Raw genomic sequence first — 9,656 nt, 5'->3', positions numbered from 1 at the left:
GGCCTAGACCCCGAAACGTCAGCCTTCCTGCTCCTCTGATGCTGCTTGGCCTGCTGTGTTCATCCAGCTTTACACCTTGTTATCCCTGTATTCCCAGCAACATCGCGGTAAATCATTTCTGACGCCTCTCCAACTTCATAATATCCTTCCAATAAAAGGGCGACTAGAACTGGACACAGTATTCCAGATCAGGGGTGGCACGGTGGCTCAGTGGTTCGCACTGCTGCCTCACAGCGCCAGGGACCCGGGTTCGATTCCAGCCTCGGGTGACTGTCTGTGTGGAGTTTGTACATTCTCCCTGTGTCAGCATGGGTTTCCTCTGGGTGCTCCGGTTTCCTCCCATAGTCCAAAGATGTGCAGGCTAGGTGGATTGACCATGTTAAATTGCCCATAGTGTTCAGGGATGAATAGATTAGGTGGGTTATGAGGGATGGGATGCTCTGAGGGGCGGTGTGGACTTGTTGGGCCAAGTGGCCTGTTTCCACACTGTAGGGATTCTATGAACAGGCCTTATCAATGTCTTGTACAACCTCAACATAATGTTGCAACTCCGATACTCAAAGGCCAGAGCAATGAAGGCAATCATGGTAAATGCCTTCTTAAGAACACAGAACATAGAACAATGGGCCCTTTGGCCCACGATGTTGTGCCAACCTATTATTCTACTAAGATCAAACTACCCTGCTTACCCTACATGTGCCTATCCAAGAGTCGCTTAAAAGTCTCTAAAGTATCTGACTCCACTACCACTGCCAGTAGCGCATTCTGCATGCCCAACACTCTCTGTGTGAAGAATCTACCTCTGACATCTCCCCTATACCTTCCTCCAATCATTTTAAAATTATGCCCCCTCGTAATAGTCATTTCCACCCTGGGAAAAAGTCTCTGGATAGTCAGAGATCCACTCTATCTATGCCTCTCATCATCTTGTACACCTCTATCAAATCACTTCTTGTTCTTCTTTGTTCCAATGAGAAAAGCCGTAGCTCCCTCAATCTTTCCTCATAAGACATGCCCTCCAGTCCAGGCAGCATCCTGGTAAATCTTCTCTGCACTCTCTCTAAAGCTTCCAAATCCTTCCGATAATGAGGTGACCAGAACTGAACACAATATTTCAAGTGTGGTCTAACCATGGTTTTATAGAGCTGCAGCATTACCTCGCGGCTCTTAAACTCAATTCCCCGCCAATGAAAACCAACACACCATATGCCTTCTTTACAACCCTATCAACGTGGGGAGCAACTTTGAGGGATCTATGGACGTGGACCCCAAGATCCCTCTGTTCCTTCACACTGCCAAGAATCCTGCCATTAACCCTGCATTCTGGATTCAAATTCGACCTTCCAAAATGAATCACTTCACACTTTTCTGGGTTGAATTCCATCTGCCACTTCTTTGCTCAGCTCTGCATCCTGTCAATGTCCCATTGTAAGCTACCACAGCCTTCCACGCTATCCACAACTCCACAAACCTTCGTGTCATCGGCAAACTTACTAATCCACCCTTCCACTTCCTCATCCAAGTCATTTACAAAGATCACAAAGAGCAGAGGCCCCAGAACAGATCCCTGCGGAACACCACTGGTCACCAAGCTCCAGGCTAACTTCCTTATCTACATGTGATGCAAACTTCAAAGTATTATGTACTTGAACACCTCAGTCTCTCTGTTCTACAACACCGCCCAATGTCTGACTTTTAATTGTGTAAGTCTTATCTTTGTTTGTTTTTCCAAAATGTAATACCTCACATTTATCCAAATTAAACTGCATTTGCCACTGTTCAGCCTGTCAACCCAATTGATCAAGACCTCTTTGTAATCTGAGATAACCTTCCTGACACTGTCCACCATACCACCAACCATGGTGTCATCCGCATATTTACTAACCAAGCTTTCTATATTCTCATCCAAATCATATATTCAAATGACAAAAGTGGCCGCAGCACCGATCCCTGTGGAACACCGCTGGTCACAAGTCTCCAATCTGAAAAACAACCCTCCACAATAATTCTTTATCACCTGCTGTTAAGCCAATTTTGTATCTAATTGGGAAACTCACCCTGAACCCCATGTAATCTCACTTTACTGAATAGTCTACCATGTGGAATCTGATGCTGAGAAATTATTCCTGTCAGTCTGGGAATCTGAAACATAATGACAGTCTCAGGATAAGGAGCAGGTTATTTGGGACTGAGGTGAAGTGAAGGTATTTTCCTCAAAGGGTCTCTGAGTCTTTGGTAGTTTCTATCCCTGAGGACTGTGGGTGCTCTCTCACTGAGTACATTTCAGATCAGAATAGACAAATTGCTGGTGTCTCAGGGAATCACAGGAAATGTGGAGTGGGCTGGATTTGAAGTCTAAACTCAACCACAATCGTATTGACTGGTGGAGCAGACTGAATGGGCAAAATCTCCTTCTGCTCCAATTTCCTGGGTTCTTGTGTTCTTTACTGAACCAATTACCAACTCGTTTAGATTTGATTCCATGAAACCTTTTGTTATTTAATCTCTGCAGCCTCCATTCTATCACAGACCATCTCATTCTTTCTTCAGCACTATCCCCATTTCAACTGCTGAAAAAATGTACTTTTCTAACTTCCCTCAGTGCTGCTCAAGTCCCCCATAACCCAAATGTGAAACTCTCCCCTGCCCACTCCCAATATACCATTCCCTTCTCTCTCTAGATGCTGTCTAACCTTGTCAGTTTTTTCATCATGGCCTGCTTTATTTCAGAGGAAATGAGTCTATCTTTCCACCTTTCTGTGACAGGATACATTCTCCAATTTAACTCATTGATATAAAGGGACATAAGAAACTTCATGAACTATGCCATCTTATATTATACCCCATATAAGATGGGTCATGCCTACTGGGGGAGAAAGGATCTGAATAATGATAGAATGTATTTTAATTCTTGGTTCATGGTATCTCTGGGTAGAGACATAGGATGTCTACACTCTACAGGCAGACCTGCTAGATGTGTGTCAAAAAGGGAAGTAGAAAAGATGGATGGATGGATGTACCTTTGGCATGCTTTGTGCCCCTCTCCATGGCCAACAGGTTATAGAATATGAAAGGGAAAAAATAGCTGTGTGTGGGTTATAGGGAAGTGGTGGAGGGTGGCGGGGGCGCATGTTGTCTTTGTCAGTGTGCTTTCCCCCTTGCTTCACCCACATCATATACTTCTCTCTTTCCTACCACCCCAAGGGAATTGAAATGCCTAGTCCTAACAGAGGGGTCAGTTATTGGAATAGTACTGTTAAACAAAGATGAGATATTGTATGACAATGTAAAGCATCCAAATGCCAGAGTATTGCTCAGTTCGGATGTGACAAAGTTGATAGATGAGGGAAGGGCTGTAGATGTCATATACATGGACTTCACTAAGGCGTTTGATAAGGTTCCCCATGGTAGGCTGATGGAGAAAGTGAAGTTGCATGGGGTCCAGGGTGTACAAGCTAGATGGATAGAGAACTGGCTGGGCAACAGGAGACAGAGAGTTGTAGTGGAAGGGAGTTTCTCAAAATGGAGAACTGTGACAAGTGGTGCTCCACAGGGATCTGTGTTGGGACCACTGTTGTTTGTGATATACATAAATGATCTGGAGGAAGGTATAGATGGTCTGATTAGCAAGTTTGCAGATGATACTAAGATTAGTAGAGTAGCAGATAGTGAAGGAGACTGACGGAGAATGCAGCAGAAGATAGATAGATTGGAGAGTTGGGTGGAGAAATGACAGATGGAGTTCAATCCAGGCAAATGCAAGGTGATGCATTTTGGAAGATCCAATTCAAGAGTGAACTATGTGGTAAATGGAAAAGCTCTGGGGAAAATTGATGCACAGAGAGATCTGGGTGTTCAGGTCCATTGTACCCTGAAGGTGGCAACGCAGGTGGATAGAGTGGTCAAGAAGGCATACGGCCTGCTTTCATTCATCGGACGGGGTATTGAGTACAAGAGTTGGCAGGTCATGTTACAGTTGTATAGGGTTTTGGTTCGACCACATTTGGAATACTGCGCACAGTTCTGGTCACCACATTACCAAAAGAATGTGGATGCTTTGGAGAGGGTGCAGAGGAGGTTCACCAGGATGTTGCCTGGTATGGAGGGCGCTAGCTATGAAGAGAGGTTGAGTAGATTAGGATTATTTACATTCGAAAGATGGAGGTTGAGGGGGGACCTGATTGAGGTCTACAAAATCATGAGAGGTGTAGACAGGGTGGATAGCAAAAAGCTTTTTCCCAGAGTGGGGGACTCAATTACTAGGGGTCACGATTTCAAGGTGAGAGGGGAAAAGTTTAAGAGAGATATGCGTGGCAAGTTCTTTACGCAGAGGGTGGTGGGTGCCTGGAATGCATTGTCAGCGGAGGTGGTAGAGGCGGGCATGATAACGTCATTTAAGATGTATCCGGACAGATACATGAATGGGCAGGGAGCAGAGGGATACAGATCCTTGGAAAATACGTGACAGATCTAGATAGAGGATCTGGATCGGTGCAGGCTTGGAGGGCCAAAGGGCCTGTTCCTGTGCTGTAATTTTCTTTGTTCTTTGTTCTTTGTTCGGATGAAACAAATATTAATCAGTGCAGTGGTGCACCAAGCTGCTAATGCTATGGAGTCACTAAATGTAGGGAATGCCATACTTTCACTAGGCACAAGAGGTAGATATTGAATAGCATTGTGACAGGGATCAAATTTGGGGATTTCAGTACTCAAATCTTTGGGAATATAGGGTGTGAATGAGAACATGCAGAGGCTTAGACAAATCATGGAAGAATTAATAATGCGAGTTGAGGAAGCTCAGAAGCCAGGGCTAGGTCAGAAAGCTGTGGAGATACAGTTAGATGGGGTATCTGTAATGGAGGTACATGCTAATACAATTCATCATCTTACTGATTGGGAACGAGAAGATACTGAGTGTGAGTACACACTGCCCCATCACACACTGCAATTTCTGCTTCACCCACCTGGTTACTATTAGCCAAGATCAGTGATACACATCAAACAATGAGAACTGGAAGTGCTCACTGTATATGACGTGTCCCGTGACAATCTCAAGAATTGTGAAGAGATAGGAGCAGCCCCTAATCCACATTTAAGGAAACAACTGACGGAAATTAGACAAAGGATAGGTCAGAGAGTGAAATTCTACTATCATTTACAAAAGAAGCTAAAATTCTTGAGGAGGATATATGGCTAATCCACTCACTACTGTAAATTTAGTATGGTCAATCCACCTAACCTGCACATCTTTGCACTGATCCTGATCACTGACCTGATATCCCCTGGGTTAGTGAGAGGAAATCAGCCAGCATTCCTGCTCCTGAACACTGTCCAGGGATCCCCTGGGTTACAGACAGAGGAGAAATCAGCCAGGATTCCTGTTCCTGATCACTGTCCCATGTCTTCCTGCTGGAACTGAATCTGAAAGCCAGCAGGGTGAAGGACATCCTGGTTAAATATGAGAGACAGGCTTCACATCAATGGGAGAAAGGATTGGCAACCTTGAACTCGTGAACACACTGTGCAATGCTGACAAGTATGAAGCCATGACTCTGTGTCTGTTTGTGAAAAGGATAATGTATGAATTGTCCTGTGAGAAATAAAGTGTCAAACACTCTGTTCTGCCTTGTGTATTCAATTTCTGAAAGCAGCACCTTGCACCAGGACAGATCCAGCATGGGGTCAGAATAAGTATAGAGCTCCTTCTACGTTACCCTGACAGTGTGCCCTCTCCCAGCAACTGCCCCCTCCCAAGTTTTTCCCCCACTTTATACCTAGTATGGGCATTGAGTGTTCTCAAGATAGGTACAACACCCGGTTAGATATAATGCTGAGCTTCCTCTGCATTACCCTGACAGTGTGTCCCTCACCAGAATTTTATAGCATGGAAACAGACCCTCAGTTTGAACTTGTCCATGCTGACCACATATCTGAAACTGATCTAGTCTCATTTGCCAGCATTTGACCCATATCCCTCTAAACCCCTCCTATCCATATACCTATCCAGATGTCTTTTAAATGTTATAATTGTACCAACCTCTACCACCTCCTCTGGCAGTTCGTTCCATACACGTACAGTCCTCTGTGTGAAAAGATTGCCCCTCAGGTCCATTTTAAATCTTTCCCCTCTTACCTTAAGCCTATATCCTCTAGCCTTGGACACCCCTACACTGGAAAAAAAGACCTTGGCTATTCACCCTATCCATACCGCTCACAATTTTATTAACCTCGAAATGGTCACACTTAGCCTCTGACACTCCAGGGAAAATAGACCCAGCCTATTCAGCCTCTCCGAGTTTATACCCAGTGTTAGCGTTGAGTGCTCCCAGGGCAGGAATGATATGGTGGAGCTTCCTGTACATTACTCTGACAGGGTGACCGTGCTCAGGGTGTTGTACTGGGCTTTGGAGGATAGAGCCTCCTGTGAATAAACCAGTTTGGGCCCCACCAAATTGGGGTGAAACCAGGCAATGGGCCTAAAAGTTAGAGCTGCCTCGTGCCCTAATGAATTGTGCCCCGTCTCATGCTCAGTTGAGCCATAGACTTGATGCTGTGGTGTATTTGGGTGACATGGGGTCACCGATTGGCAATCTGATTGTCTCGTGCCCCAACCTCTTCATTAGAGTCATGGAGGCTTATAGCATGGAAACAGGCCCTTTGGCCCAACTTCTCCCATTCCACCCAGTTTTCACAATTAAATTACTCTTGTTTGCCTGCGTTTGGTCCACAGCCACCCCATTCCTATCCCACCCATGTACCTGACTAAATGTTTCTCAAGTGACGAAGTTATACTCAATTCCACCACAACATCTGGCAGCCTGTTCCAGACACTCACCACCCACTGTTTGAAAAAATTGTACCTCTGGACCCTTTGTATCTATCTCCTCTCAATTTAAACCTATGCTCTTTAGTTTTAGACTTCCTGCCCTATTGTCTATCTACTTTCTCCATACCTCTCATGATTTTACTCAATTAATATTTGAATGAGTGACTTGTGCCTGGGTATATGTAGACAGACTGGGCTTGTTTCTGCTGGAGTTTAGACAAGTTAATGGTGACCTGATCAATGTGTAGAAGGTCTCTAATGATCTTGGCATGTTTAATTTGGAATGGATGTGTCTTCTTGTGGGTGAGTTCAGCACAAGTGGGCATGGTTTTAAAATTAGTGTGGGGGGGGGTCACACTTTTTGAACAGAGATGAGGAGAATTTTTTTTAGGGTTGTGTAACTTTGGAACTGGCTGTCCCAGAAAGAGATAGAGGTGGGGACAATGAATATTTTTAAGTCACAGGTAGATTTATTTCCTTGCATAACAAGAATCTAAGGTCAGAGATAACATGGTGTAGAGCTGGATGAACCCAGCAGGCCAAGCAGCATCAGAGGAGCAGGAAAGCTGACGTTTTGGGCTTAGACCCTTTTCAGAACCCCCTTCCCCTCCCCCATTTCTGAAGAAGTGTCTAGGCCCGAAACGTCAGCTTTCCTGCTCCTCTGATGCTGCTTGGCCTGCTGTGTTCATGCAGCTCTGCACCTTGTTATCTCAGATTCTCCACTATCTTAGAATCTAAGGTCACTCTGGGCAGATGGGAATGTGGAGCTCGAAACAGAAACTCACCAGCTACAATCTTATGAAATGGTGGAGTAGTTTTGAGCGAGTAAATGACCTACTTCAACTCCAGTTTCATGTGTTTCTATGTAACAAGTAGATATCTAAATCTTTGTTATTATGAATAATAGTGTTAATGCTGAACCCTGTTGTTTTTCTCACTCCCTGTCCCTCTGATCTCCAGTCTCAATAATAAAATGCTCACAGGTTCTTGTGCCAACAATCTCAGCTCCATTCTAAGTACAAACCACTCATTGACAGTTGTGAGCCTGAGTGATAATAAATTGGGAGATTCCGGAGTGAAACTGCTATCGGCAGCTCTGAGGAACCTGGACTGTAAAATATAGAAATTAGAGTCAGTACCCAAATGTATGAAATTGTGTTTCTAATAACTAGATGCTGAAAGCTTATTTAATATTGGAACAAATAAGAATAAAAATGGGGAATTTTCTGATTCATTTTCCTCTTTCTAATCCCTAGGCTATCTGACAACACTCTTTCAGAATCTCGTGCTAAGGACCTCGCCTCAAAACAAACCAGTTGCTGACAGAGCTAAACCTCAGTAATAATAAGCTGAAACATTTAGGAGCGAAACTACTGTCGGATGCTTTGTTGCATCTGAATTGTAAAATACAGAAGTTGCTCTAAGTACCAAACTCTGTGAGATTGTATTTACAATTAAATTATAAAAAATTATTTTGTAGTTAAAAATTAAATTGTGTAAGTGATGATCAACGGTGGAGCTTTGCTCTGATTCTTGTAATTCCTACTCTCTCGTTCCAAGACTGTACAGAAATGGCCTGACAAGATCTGTTCAGGTGCTTAGATCTGCTGTCATTAAAACCAGTCTTTAACAGATCTGAACCTGAATGATGACAATTTAGAAGATTCAGGAGTCAACTAATGTGTGCGGTTCTGGGAAACTCAGACTAAAATACAGGAACTGCAGTAAGTACCAGACTGTGACATTGTTTATATGAATTGATATCTGATACTGTACATGATTATTGCTATCAAGAATTGTTATTAGTAAACACTTGTAACGCTGTACGTTATTGCAGTTATCAGTGATAATAAACAGGGATTTACTTTGATCCTATTCGTTTCAGCTTCCATTCTGTCCAGGTTGTATAATGTCGGTCTCACAGATCCTTGTGCTGATGGTCTCTCCACTGCAGACAGTACAAACCAGTCACTGATAGTTCTGGATTTGGGATCAAATTCCTTCATTGACAAGTTTGTCCCCACTGTCTCCCACCTCATACAGATCCACAAGAGGTTTGGAGCAGATCAGGTGAGTGTTGGAAGATAGAACATAGAACTGTACAGCACAATACAGGCCCTTCAGCCTACGATGTTGTGCCGTCCTATTATCCTACTAAGATCAATCTACCCTGTATACCCTATATTTTACTATCCTCCATGTACCTATCCAAGAGTCGCTTAAAAGTCTGTAAAGTATCTGACTCCACTACCACTGCCAGCAGCGCATTCCGCACGCCCAAAACTCTCTGTGTGAAGAACCTACCTCTAACATCTCCCCTATACCTTCCTCCAATCACCTTAAAATTATGTCCCCTCGTAATAGTCATTTCCGCCCTGGGAAAAAGTCTCTGACTATCCACTCTATCTATGCCTCTCATCATCTTGTATACCTCTATCAAGTCACCTCTCATCCTTGTTCGCTCCAATGAAAAAAGCCGTAGCTCCCTCAACCTTTCCTCATAAGACATGCCCTCCAATCCAGGTAGCATCCCGGTAAATCTCCTCTGCACCCTCTCTAAAGCTTCCACATCTTTCTTATAATGAGGTGACCAGAACTGAACACAATATTTCAAGTTTGGCCTAACCAGAGTTTTATAGAGCTGCAGCATTACCTCACGGCTCTTAAATTCAATGCCCCTGCCAATGAAAACCAACACACCATATGCCTTCTTCACAACCCTTTCAACTTGGATAGCAACTTTGAGGGATCTATGCCAAGAATCCTGCCATTAACCCTTGATCTGCATTCAAATTCGACCTTCCAAAAGGAATCACAAAATGTATTTGTC

The 9,656-nt window shown here is 43.9% G+C and overlaps 1 pseudogene; it reads left to right on the top strand.

Moving 5' to 3' along the window:
• The window catches only part of LOC125488027, a 297,359-nt pseudogene extending 288,853 nt beyond the window's left edge, over nucleotides 1–8,506 (top strand).
• Nucleotides 8,507–9,656: the final 1,150 nt, after the last annotated feature.

The sequence above is a fragment of the Rhincodon typus genome, chromosome 48, assembly GCF_021869965.1.
Source record: "Rhincodon typus isolate 14 chromosome 48, sRhiTyp1.1, whole genome shotgun sequence".
Classification (NCBI taxonomy): domain Eukaryota; kingdom Metazoa; phylum Chordata; class Chondrichthyes; order Orectolobiformes; family Rhincodontidae; genus Rhincodon; species Rhincodon typus.
This window is presented reverse-complemented; position numbering and strand designations above follow the sequence as displayed.